This window comes from Ischnura elegans, chromosome 10 (assembly GCF_921293095.1).
Source record: "Ischnura elegans chromosome 10, ioIscEleg1.1, whole genome shotgun sequence".
Taxonomy (NCBI): Eukaryota; Metazoa; Arthropoda; class Insecta; order Odonata; family Coenagrionidae; genus Ischnura; species Ischnura elegans.
The window spans coordinates 49,546,697-49,559,617 of record NC_060255.1 but is presented as its reverse complement, the minus strand read 5'-3'; the positions used below and the strand labels follow the sequence as shown (position 1 = coordinate 49,559,617).

General features: G+C 36.3%; 1 protein-coding gene across 5 annotated transcripts in view; it reads right to left on the bottom strand.

Annotated features, from left to right (window-relative positions):
* LOC124166505 (sodium/calcium exchanger 1-like) overlaps positions 1–12,921 on the bottom strand; it is a 331,828-nt gene that overhangs the window by 98,929 nt on the left and 219,978 nt on the right. The gene's annotated exons all lie outside the window — the stretch shown is intronic.

Sequence of the window (12,921 nt, the reverse complement as noted above, 5' to 3'; positions counted from 1 at the left end):
AAATATCGTCTCTGAAATCTCATACTAATTAAAAAAATAAAAGTACTGAACTTCACCTTGAAAAGCCAGAATTTGAATTTGAAGGCAGCCGTACCCGCAATGAGATAAAATCTCCAGTAAATTAAAATTCACGCAATTACATGAATGAGGGCAATTGAGGAGCCAGATAACCTCGCTAAACTTTCGCTGAAGGTAGATAGAGCTTGAATGTCTTGAATGATAGCGACAAGGAATCTAGTACCCTAAATACCCCGAACCAGATAAGGAAACAGTCACGCATTACAATCAAAAAGGGTCAGATATTTTTAGCAGCTGGTTGCAATTTTAAAGCCTTTTTCCGATCCAATTTTTTACCTAAGCTAACAAATACACAGTTCACAGCAGAAATTGACTATCGGGTAATTACTTTTTCCCACAAAATTTGTAAAAATTATTTTAATACCTGTTTAAAAACTGAACATCACTTACTTCGTAATATTTCGTTAAACAGGAGAATTTCCCATATGTATGCTCCGGCTTCGTCCGGAATGAACTCTACCCACTCCCACCTACATCAAAATTCGACTAAATAAGACTATGCAGTTTAAAATACTGTAATTTTCGTGTTCCGCAAGGCATGGTGTTTAAAAAAATTTGTTTTTCATTAAAAGAAAGCAGTTTGGACGAAATTTTATCAAATATTGTGATAATCCAATAATAATATACTTAGTGCAGTTGGAAAATACATGATATAGTAATAAAGAACTAGGACGTTAATTTTTATATGCCAAATCAGCATTTTTTCAATCGCTTACCAGTAAATTAAGTCTTAAAGATTTTTTGAAAAAGCTGGATTATTATAAATTACCGAAAATAATGCCATATTTCTGATAACAGCTTCTATATTACAAGCGGTTCTGTAAGAGCTTTAGTTGATTTAGAATATCCCCCAAGCGAAATGCGACTCAGGGCTTAGTTTTGACTGTAGTGAACATGAGTATTCTCCAAAGCTTCATTTAATAGAAACTGCTTCGCCTGTCGTATAAGCGATGTTTCTCGGCAAGCTAACCCTTATTAGCAACTACGGATAGTTATATCGCGGTAAGAACTGCAATTGAACGTGTTTATTGCATCACTGGAAGTACTGAGACAATAATAGCAATGAAGAGACACAAGCAGACCTTTGTGCATCAGACAAAGTCTGATCATCGCTATTATGGAGCCCTTCCACCACGTTACACTTTTTAATTTCGATTTAACACTGACAGAACTATGAAGTTATAATTGAGTCATTCCACAAATTATGGATCATAAAATGCCTATCCAAATTCAGCACCTCTGCAGTTTAATAAAGATAGTAATAATTTTATTTACTCCTACGTTTAGATTTTACAGCTGAATAACAAAGATAACAATGAGAAGGAGATTTAGGTGGTCTCCAAGGTCATAGGACCAGAATTGAGCCACCATCAAACAACAAAAATGTATGCCAATAAAATAAATTGATAATTCAGTAAACAATACATGGGTGTTTTAAAGAAACAACATAAAAATAAGTTTTCAATTATTTCTTGTGAGAAAAACCAGTCTTTGGCAAGTCTTAACATTTTATATAACCCTGAATTTATCTCTTAATCTCTTTAATTTACTTAATTCACTTCTACCCCGTATCCTCCCTGCCCTGCCCCAAGTATATGTCTCACATTTATCCTGAGATAGTAAAATAAAATATAAAAAAACGATCGTACAATGTTTGCGTACTAACTCTTTCAAAAAGCCACTACTGCTATCTTTGACAGATATAACCCATAATTCACCGTCGACGATGGAGATGAGAATGAAATAACCAAGTTCTTCCGACGCGTGTTTTTGAGAGTGATCGCCCACACAGGCCGGGTGAGGTCACGCGTGACGCGTCGTGCACTCCCAATCTCGGGATTCATTCACTCCCACTCCCACACATCGCAGTAGAGGTTGAATCTCCCGATGAAAAATCACGCCGCGAGCACCTTACAAATTAGTTGACTCAACCGTCAATTAAAGATGACGGGACCATTCGGGAATCTACCGGATCGAAGTGCAGCATATGCAATGACGACTGAGGTAACATAATTGAACGATAACCATTTTTGGAAGTGAGTTTAGAAGAAAATGGCGGAATAACCAGCGGTGAACCATTACGGAGTCACGAGCAACTGCAATCAAGAGTACCTCAAAATTTTCCACGGGGAAAATTATTCATCCTTACATTGGGTGTCCATTATGGAACCATTTCGACTGGCAAATGTCGTAGGACAAAGCGGGTGGATAATGTAAGCCCGGGAGTCACTATGGCAACCGGTTGTTATTGATCAAGTTTTTTCTGGAAAATGTATGTAATTGACACCCATGATCAATTCACAATTCTCTAAATTCTCTGGCGTTTCCGCAGTAATAAGTGTTAGTTCTCATCTAGACACCTTTTTGTAAATTTATGTTTCGAGCGAAAAACCAAAAAGTAACTAATTTAAAAAAAGAGATTATTATAGACCTATCAGAAGTAATTCCGAAGGCATACATGCAGAGACTGTGCGGCCAATGTAAAACTGAAGTGGGATTAAATTTTTTTTCGGTTATGCACAAGAAATACGCACGATTGTATTCTCCTAATGAAACAACGGAGAAACGTAATTTAAATTGTAAGAAAATAGTTTACAGTTTTAGAAAAATATTCATGTTTAACGAAATCATAATGAAATTTAATTTAAATGCGTTAAAAAAAGTATTAATAAAAAAGTATAACCATATGGAAGAAGAAATTATATAGTAGGTACCATATAATTATTAAACAACGCTTAGTACTCATTCTGCAACGTAATTGTAACTAATATCAATTATTAGAACTTTAAATAAACTTTATGAAATATTTATTACTTCATCCTTTTTGGCATGCATAGTGATGAGCATCTTGAGGAGCAGCGAAAGTTGCATCGTGCAAAGAGGCGACAACGAACGCACAATTGCATGAACGCGAGCCAGAAAATCACACTGTATTCTGATATTTTTCAATAACGCCGGCCCGCGTAAATGACAGCATGCATGGGAATTCGAGTCAGTGCCATGCGTGAAACGACCGATAAAAAATCACGCACCATAAGCATTATCAACAGTTGAATAACTCTATGAGTCATTCGATACTCACTCAAGCGGTTGAAACAGATTCCTCCAGGAGTTTGATTCGAGTGATTAAGTTAGCATGGAATCCTAGAGCAATATTGATCTGGAATTGGTGAAAAATATGCATGCACAGCATTTAAGATGGCGGCGGACAACATCTTCACTTATTCTCAGCACCGAAAATTTCACGCAGACTTGAATTCGGAATAAGACCGCCGCAGAGCCCTTAAATTCATCGACCCGTACGTTAATCAGATGCCAACGGTAGTCACGCAATTAGTGACCTCGAGGAGAGCACTGGGAATACAAAACGGGGGCGAGAACTCATTTCGGAAGAAAGTTCAGGGGAACCACCTCGATAGACCGAAAAAAACAAGAGAGCAGCGATATCCATTTAGCTCGCCTACCTGTCCTGTAAGTAAGCGGATTACATACAGGAAGCACTTGTCCTCCTGAACTGACTGAATATTATATCCCTATATAATATCTGAATATAATAAAGCTGATAATATTAACACCCTAATAAAATTTGAATGCTAACTAAGAACAAATCTTAACACTGAGGGGAAAAATCGAAATTTGAGGTACAACGACAAAGAGATATTTTTAATGAATTTCCTGTTCACTAATTCAAATTGAAATGAACAAAATTCAAATTGAAATTGATTCTTAAATTTTATCTCTCTATTTGAAATATAGCTAACTTAAATGCCCAAAGTTTAGCGCTTTAGTGAAATTCAGTTTTTACTCCCTTTTGGGTGTTAAGATATTAATTTAAATACGATTCAACCCTTGCGCTACTGCTACAAATTCATTTACGAATGACAAGCCCACAGTGACGTCATTGTGTCTCGTTGGGATCCTATTTACCGAGAACTATGGACTACGGTTGCTCACGATGGCTTAGTGACACATCATCATCACTGGTCAACAATCCCAAGATTGCCTTGACGCAGTTCCCTACTCAATTCTCCTACCAGATAATCATTTCACGCCCACATATTTCTTCTCTTACACACATCATACCAAATATTAACGCGCAATGATGCATATTCATGGGCGGAACGTTTCGAGAATGACTTCCAAGGGAGAGGAAAACGTGAAAGTCTACAAAACGGAATGAACGAAGAGGGATGAAAGAGTTTCTTCACACGAAATGATGCAGTCACCTCCGACGATGAGAAGTGATTATTGTTCAGCGTCTTCGAGCATGAAATTTGAGTGTCTTTAAGTTGACTTGAGCATTAATCGTAAGTCATTGAGGGCAACATTTAATGACATTCACAAACTATCGATTTCATTAATGGCCACAGTTGTACTTAAAATATTCATCTTCGTTAAGAAATAGATATTTGCGGAATTATAAGTGACACAAGAAAGATATAACACGGCAAGTAGAATTTTTCGGTTTCGTTTTTATAAAACGATACCTCTACTGTAAAATCGCTCAACAATCGCCCACCGAATCAAATCCGCTCATCTAGTAGCCCAGCAATACGAATCCGCCCAGCTGGCAGTGTCCGGAGCATAAACGCTCATCTCCTATTCTCCAAGCTTGAAGGTGAGCATTTATGCTCCGGACACTGCCAGCTGGGCGGATTCGTATTGCTGGGCTACTAGATGAGCGGATTTGTTTCGGTGGGCGATTGTTGTTTTTGCAGTGGAGGTATCGAAAAGTTCACGGTAAAATTAATCAATAAGATAGCCAATAACGATGGCACCCATTCTACACGAGAGGTACACTCGTAAACATTTCATTCAATCATATTTCATGTTTATACCCGATAATATTCGTTGATGATGAAATGGAGCATCATGGCTATCATAAAACAGGACTAATGGTTGAAGGTAGCACTTTTTCAACAAGATTTGCTTTGGTACTACCTGTATATACCTAAGCATGAACCTTAAAGACATAGCGGTTGAAATGCGTAGTATCACAGGAAAAATGCAACCTAGATTTCTTCAAATAATATATATTCTTTCCACTACATCTCGCCAGACTTAGTCAATGTTAAACAGGTAGAAGTTAGTAATACATGTGCAAGTAGGTACAACAAATAATTATCGATACGCAACCTTATGGTTGATTTGTTTTCAAAATGCCGATAGCACGCTTCTATAATAATTGTCAATATTTACCGACAAAAAGCATAGATATTTCAGAAAAGATGAATCCTCGTCTCCAAATGAATCCATGAATAACAATGAGGAAGAATTTAAGGGCTGAGAATCATTAAGAGAAGCTTCGTGAATCGTAATGCCTGGGTGCAACAGTTTTCGGAGACTTCGAGAGCCTGTCGCGAATCGATAAGGACATAAATAACTTTCGCTGAAGACACAGGAAAATCGGAGATAAGGGAGGGGGATGCATACAAGAATAGGCGAGTTCAAGGGATCAAAACATTGCGGCCTCCCACAGCTATGGGTGGGATAGATCAGATACGGGCGGAATTCTGGGTCAAATCGCCTTCAAATACAGCCGCGGAGCGAAGATCAAGATATGACATGGAAGAATCAAGCGTTAGATTATTTGATAAAATTTTGTTCCTCTAAGCAAGATATTAGATCATGCAGATCAAGGGCAATATGAAAATTAATGTACGTGATTTACCTAATTAGGGGACATTCTTCTATTTCATACTTTTTCCCGATGAATAATAGTTTTTCATGATGCATTTATAACCCAAAATACTACGTAATCACATTCACTTTTTTTGATAAGAATAGTAAATTTTTTATCAATATTCATTTTGCATCTCAAATAAAAAATTTAAATACCTGAGAAAATATCGAGATAAAATTTTTAAACTTGAAGTTTAGACAAACATTTATCAATGTCTTAGAAGCAAATATTCCTTACTTTTTGTGTTAAAATTTCGCTATGTTTTATGCTCTTTAATTGCAATTTTTAAATTCGATTTTAATGAAAAATTAAAAAAAAAACACTAGCACTTTTTCCGAACGCATCAAAGATGTTACCTCTATTGAGTAAACAGTATATATGTCACGTAAAAATCGCGTCATACAACAGTAGTCGTTATTGATGCACAAAGTGACGCCATGAGGATGTGCACGTAGTGAATCTTAAGATATTTCTGAATCGACCTTTGGACTACACGATAGAACAACATACTAGTTTTGTAGACCTTATCAAGGTCAATAATTACATTATGATTTGAACTTCATAGATAATATCCTCGAACAAGCACTCCAGTTTTAAAGCAATTGAGCTAAAATTGAGCTCCAAATTAAATTAATATTAACATATCGTCCAAAAATCACTAATTGGAAATCGGAAGCCATTGAATTCATATGTTAATGTCATTTGCATTCATACAATGCAAACAAATGAGGAAAAAAAACTTTGAAAATTTCGACTACGTAAAACTTTAAACATTTAATTTACGATCACCACTGTAAAAAAAATTAAGTCACTGAAAGGGAGCTTGGAACATTGTAGCTAACGCAACAGCTCCATTTAAATTAGACCAAAAGGCCGTCAAAGAGGCATCTTCGATTTTTCACGACGAATGGTCTAGTGGAAATTGCCAATTTTTAGGACTCGTCTGGTCACGGTAAAATTCCCTTCAGGCATCTTTGTATCAGTAGCAGATGCAATTTCCATGAGAGTCAGATAGAAAAGCATTCCCTGAATTCAGAAAAAATAATGCCCTCCTGCATTTCTCCACACAAAAGCGACCACAGAAGATACTATCAAATCCGAAGAGGGAATAAAAGAGGAATGGATCACAATCGCAGCTAAAATCTTGTACTTCACTATCAATCAAAAAATACACGATTGCATGATGTTGCAATGGAAGAGTTCATGAAGGCAAACGCAACGCTGCTTCATGCCTATTTCCTCTAAACTCACTCATTACATCAAACCAAAGGCTGACAAAATCGAAAACATATAAATTTAGTATTCTTGATACACTTTTAATAATTCTTACTGAGATTGTAACTGTAATATACTCGTTAACAAGATCTTAACTAATGATAGAGTAAAGGGGGTATGCGAAAAAGCTCTAAATGAAGCCGTTATGGCCAGGAAAACTTAGCCAAGAAAAGTATCACTGTAACACAGTCAAAACCGGTGTCGATGTTCACAAAAAGTTCGAAAAATTTAACTACGTTTATTATAATTTTCATGTGAATCGAGTTTCATGATTTACGCCTTCCATCATCAGGACCGTAGGTTTGATTGAATAGATGAGGATAGAGCAAGCTCTTTAGTAAGGACCACTTCGTACTGCAAGCATTTTTTGAATTGCTCAAACACTCGGGTTTGAACGCGGGACCAAGCTCAATAAACCAAACAATCACTCCCACTCCCTAAACCCAAAGCAAAGTTTGTGTTGAAACGGAGTGAGTAATCATCCGATAAGTTTAATGAGTTCGTGCCCATTATCTAGCTGGGAATAATTTATTTCACACATTAAAATTTTAATATTCACTTTCATAGACTATTTGCATAACATTTTCGGCACCAGCGTCATCTAATTGCCGGAAAAAAACGGCGTAAACATGAAGAGATAATTCTGAAACAAGTTTTTATCGTCACACCTAATTTATGAAAATAAAATCTCGGCGAACATTTTAAACAAATCATCGACAAAGAATGAATCAACTACTTTGCGGGTAATTCAGGGTAACATAAACACGCTTTATTCAGTTCGGTTGCGAATTTGAACAGCTGGCTAATGACAGTAATTAAGGGTGATAAATTACGTGAAAATTACTGAAAGACCTTGGGATGAAAGCCCTATACAGTTTACCTCCACTAATCGCAAAAACTAATAGCAGCGAAGTGCACCTTATAAAAAAAAGCCTCACACCAATTTGGAGATGAGCTTCATGCCAATTTCACCATTTACTACTTTGATTAATCACGTTATTAGCTAAACGTACTTCCTCTTGTGAGCGTATTTGGCGGCCTAAGGGAAACGCTAAGGATACTTATCCCAGAATTTTCCATCATTTGAATGCGTACTTATGGTACTAGGTAGTTAATGCTTTATTAATGATTTATTATCATCAATTTTTTTTTTAACTTTGCGGGAATGAATTTAAGAATATCAAGGAAAAAATTCCATTCAATTCCATTGGAGCACTGGACCACCTGCGAGATGTGACATGCCCTGATGACAACGTTCGTCGAAACGTCACCCGCAATGGAGAACCTGACCCGGTGGAAATCCCGAATAACCTTCCACGAAAAAGCATTCATTGATTGCGGCACTTTAGGAAATGAACAAAATAATTGGACTTTTTATGCAGCTTTCCATTCCGCTCTCCTACCCACTAGCCTTTTCATTGCGACGTATATTCATGCTAGTGCACTAAATTCACGCTAATACACAAACTTAAGTGAAAAATGAAAAAATTATTAAGATAAAAATTATCACTCAGTCAAGGAGATTTTTTACGATACGGTAGATTTTATTTAAGAATTGCGGTGCGGAGTAATAAAATCCAATAAATTGCGGCTCGCTCCTTCATGAAGAAAAACTGATATTAATAGCCCAACTAACTGCAGTAAAGGTCAAATTAGTGGACACTAAACGATGTCGCTTTCATTATATCCCTTTCAAGCATGTATCGTGGATAGGTTAGCTTCTAGTCACGGACGATCATTAAATAGCAAAGGTAGCCCGTACTCATTAATTAAATAGAAAACTCTTTAACCTGGAAGGACGTGCGATTCTAAGATATACGACACGGAATTTTTTATTGGTGCCATGCAACACGTAAAAAAAGTAAAATAATACGTACTGCTCCGTGTGAAATATCGATTTATCTGTAAATGCTATCCCATGTGAACTTCCACGGCTAGGCGTAATAAAAAAACACATCCGCCTATTACTCAAGGCTCGAAGATTGGATTGGCTTCGAGCATTACCGAGATCGATTCTCGACTACTTCACTAACTTCCCATCTTCCGAGTTCAAAATGAGTTTCTCCGCAGAACTCGATCGATAACTTAACACCCACGATGTATTAAGCCAGATCCAGTGTGTACCATTGAAAAAATCTTTCATGTTGCGACATTATGAGTTCATTCGTTAAATTGGGAGGTACATGTAGACCTGCGTTATTTTACCCTTCGTTTTTAGATACACCGGCGAACATCTCTGACGTAGCGAACAATCTTATATTTCACACCGTAATGTCATGGATTCAGAAATATCTTCTGGCGTTCAGATGACGCCACTTCATGACATACAAAATCTTCAGAGGAAAGTTTTCATCTAATAAAAGCACAATTTACATACGTTTATTATGGATCACTGGTTGAATAAATAAATGAAAAACACAACAAAATTTGTATTCTTATGATGAATTTTTTTCTGTTTCATTTGAAAATAAAGGGAAAATGACGATGTTAAAATAAAATATGATTTCGTGTCACACTTCCGATCGCATTGCCATCGTCTGCGCTCGTTCGGTTGAATGATATGAAGATCGTCATATGTTTTGTCAATTTTTTAGCCACAATTTTTTTTCTGCAGTGCATGCTTTTATATGCCCTCAAATTCTCACATTGAAAGCAATTCCTGCTTAAGGAAATACTCGGGGGTGGACCGCATCCTCACGACGAGCACCCAGTTTTTGTCGTCGTAGAAATTATGTGCGCGAGATAGATAAGAAAATATGATAGGTAGTATGATGCAAATTTTCCACCGATTTTCAACTTAACTTCACCTCAACCCAACTTGTGGCAACCAATATTTGTGGCAGAGCCCAGAAGAAGCTAGGATTCGTAAAGCGATTTTACAGACGAATAAAGCCGGAAGCCGCGAGTGACTCAGAGGTTGCGCGTTACGCTTAACTTGCTTGAGGAATTGAAAATGAATACCTTTAAGAGCAACACGGACAATATCATATTTGAACCCCACTACATCTAAAGAAAGATACTACAGTCATGATAAATTTAGGGAGGTATTTTACCGAACGGATAGGTATAATATTTCGTTTTCCCCAGGCATCAATCAATGCTCGACCTAATTTTGTTAGAGCGTTTTTAATGTATAAAAGGCTGATGTCCTAACACCTCCCGCCACACGGAAAATTATGCGGCTCGCGGGGCTGTATGTATATGCATATAGATGAAATTCACTCGTCTGATTATCCAACGTTGATCATGATTCCTCGCGTCCGGTCCGATACCTTCGTGCGAAAAAGAATAACTGCGGTCCAAGAATCACGCTGATACTTTTTTTTATCGGGTCGATATTCCGATAATATCCGGGGATGCCTCAACTCCATGACGGTGGATTTTATGAGCTAAGAATTATTTCCTTGACCCCAGTACTTGCTGCATTAAATTAATGCTAGGATGGCACACAAGAGGGTATTCTGTAGTTGTTTATTACTTATCACAATAACGAAGGAGCCAACAAGGGTGATTGATGTAGAGGCTTATGCGACCACCGAAATTTCAAACACCATTGCATGTGATCGACTAAACACAACATTAAGTACCCAATGATAATTTATATAAATACTTGCTCTGCTACTGAGTGCATAAATCTAAAATTAAAAAAATCAGTGAATTGATCCAAGCGTTTTCATTCGACTTTTCCCAAAAAATGAAATTCTAGAAATGTGTCTGAATAGCTTTATCAAATACCAATAAATCTTACGTTTTCTTAATCTGTAAATAAAAAAGTCCATAGGTGTAAAAATCAACAAAAAAGGTATTTTTTTAAATTTTGTAAGGATAGTTTTCGTGCATTCATCAATAGCCTAATTCGTTTATTTCTGAAAAACAACAATGAATCAGATCGCTATATACTCAACTTTTTCTAACATACTACCATAATTTTGTGAAGAGTACGCAAGCACAAATTTATACGTAAAAAATATAGAAAATTTTTAAGCCATTTAGGAGAAATTTAGTCTTAAAGTTTTTCGTTATCCGGCCTTTACATTTTCCTGATTTAATTTGACAAAAATTCACTATTTTACCGGAGACAAATAGCCATTCAGGGCCATATTGCATTAAAGTATATCTTGCATTCATAGGGATTTAACTATGCTGAAATATAAAAAAAAAGATTCGTTGATAATGGAGATATCTGGAGTAATGTGATCATTTAGACGAGGAGAGTGCGGCAGTACGGTGCCTAAAATTCACTTTATTTTTCTTATTAATGTTGTAAAAGCAGCGAATTCCTAGTATAAGCCAAAATGAGATTCAGCAATAGAATTCGGCTTCGTCTGTCACAATATCCGTGCCTCCAGCAATCGAAACTTTTCGCCAGGCAGTTTGCCGAAGTCCGCAGCCTCGAGTCTATCCAATTATAGTTCCCTGCATTATTTATCTGACATTGAATTTTCAACTTCTCTTCCACGCTAAACAAATTGGCCAATTAGTTCTTGAAATTCCAATACTGAATTTTGAATAACCTACTGTCCTATCTTCCAGAGGTGAATTCGTTTATATATTTGTGGTTTCGTTAATTGAAATAAACTTATAGGTACTAGATACAATTCCACTAATACAAATATAAGTGCCTAATAATCTTCTATGTTGATGCGTTTGATGTGTTGCTGGGGTTACACCTGAAGGCATGCAACTTGTGTACGTTCTGCTGCGAGAGTTGTTCAGTTTTGAGGTGGGGATTATTAAAAAAGATCTCTATAAGTACATTTGTAAAATAATTCCGTTCTAATAATTAAGATTAATTTTGTTTAGAGACGGTCACTCGTGATCAAATTTATATTATAACATTAGGGTATTTAGTTACTATTTCACTACTAGGCACTCTCTAAGTTACATTAGTAACATCAAGGGATGAAAAAACAGCAATAATATGATGAGAATTATAATATGGAATTCAATGAAGTGATGGTTAAATCTTATAACATAAAAGTAGTGTATACGATAACCTTTTGTAGCTCATTTAATATTGCTCATTTAATGCCCAGACGATGCTCAAATCGTTTCGCTGAAGGCTGTCAAATGGTGGTACAATTAATAATTGTTACGATACATTTACTGCGTCAAATTTATAGATTATAATTTTTATCGTTATCATTTCAGTGGAACAGAGGAACTAAATCACATTAGCAACTCTTCACACACATTTATTATACACAGCAGAACTTGGTCAATATCTGAAAGTGAATGGTTACAAAAATCTACTCCTAACTTTCAATTATACCGTAAAAACTTCCGCGTAGGCGAAACTGACTTATATAGGTGTTACTTCGAACTATAAGTTCGTTTATGCTAATGTTTTTGAAGAGTTGGCGTGGTTACTTTTGAAAACATGCATCTTGTGTATGTAGTGCTTCCATAGTTAGCTGAGTTTTGACAAGGGGATTGTGCTCAAAGAGATAAAAAGCTAATCTCGTGACCAACATTACAGCGGCCATAAGAAAAAGTCATACGATAGGAATATATTAATCGACTTGATAATCATACTGCGACACTTATGGAGTCGAGTAAGTCCTACTTATATCATGAATGCAGATGAAGATTGCATTACTCCGGGTCCCTGGACAAACATGGTCTTGAATTATTTAATTGATAAACGAGAATAGTCTAATATTAATAAGATGCAAACAGCCGCAGTAAAATAATACTTAGACAGCTCTTGATGATGACGTGAAAACTTTCAAACTGGTTGAGCGAATAAATTAGAGTGGAAAATTACTACGGCCGTTTGTATTTTATTAGGTAAAAAATATGAATTTCCACAAAGTGACGACGATCGATCTGATTGTTTAATTTTACAATTAATATCCAACAAGGAGTGTTTTTTTCGCTTTTAG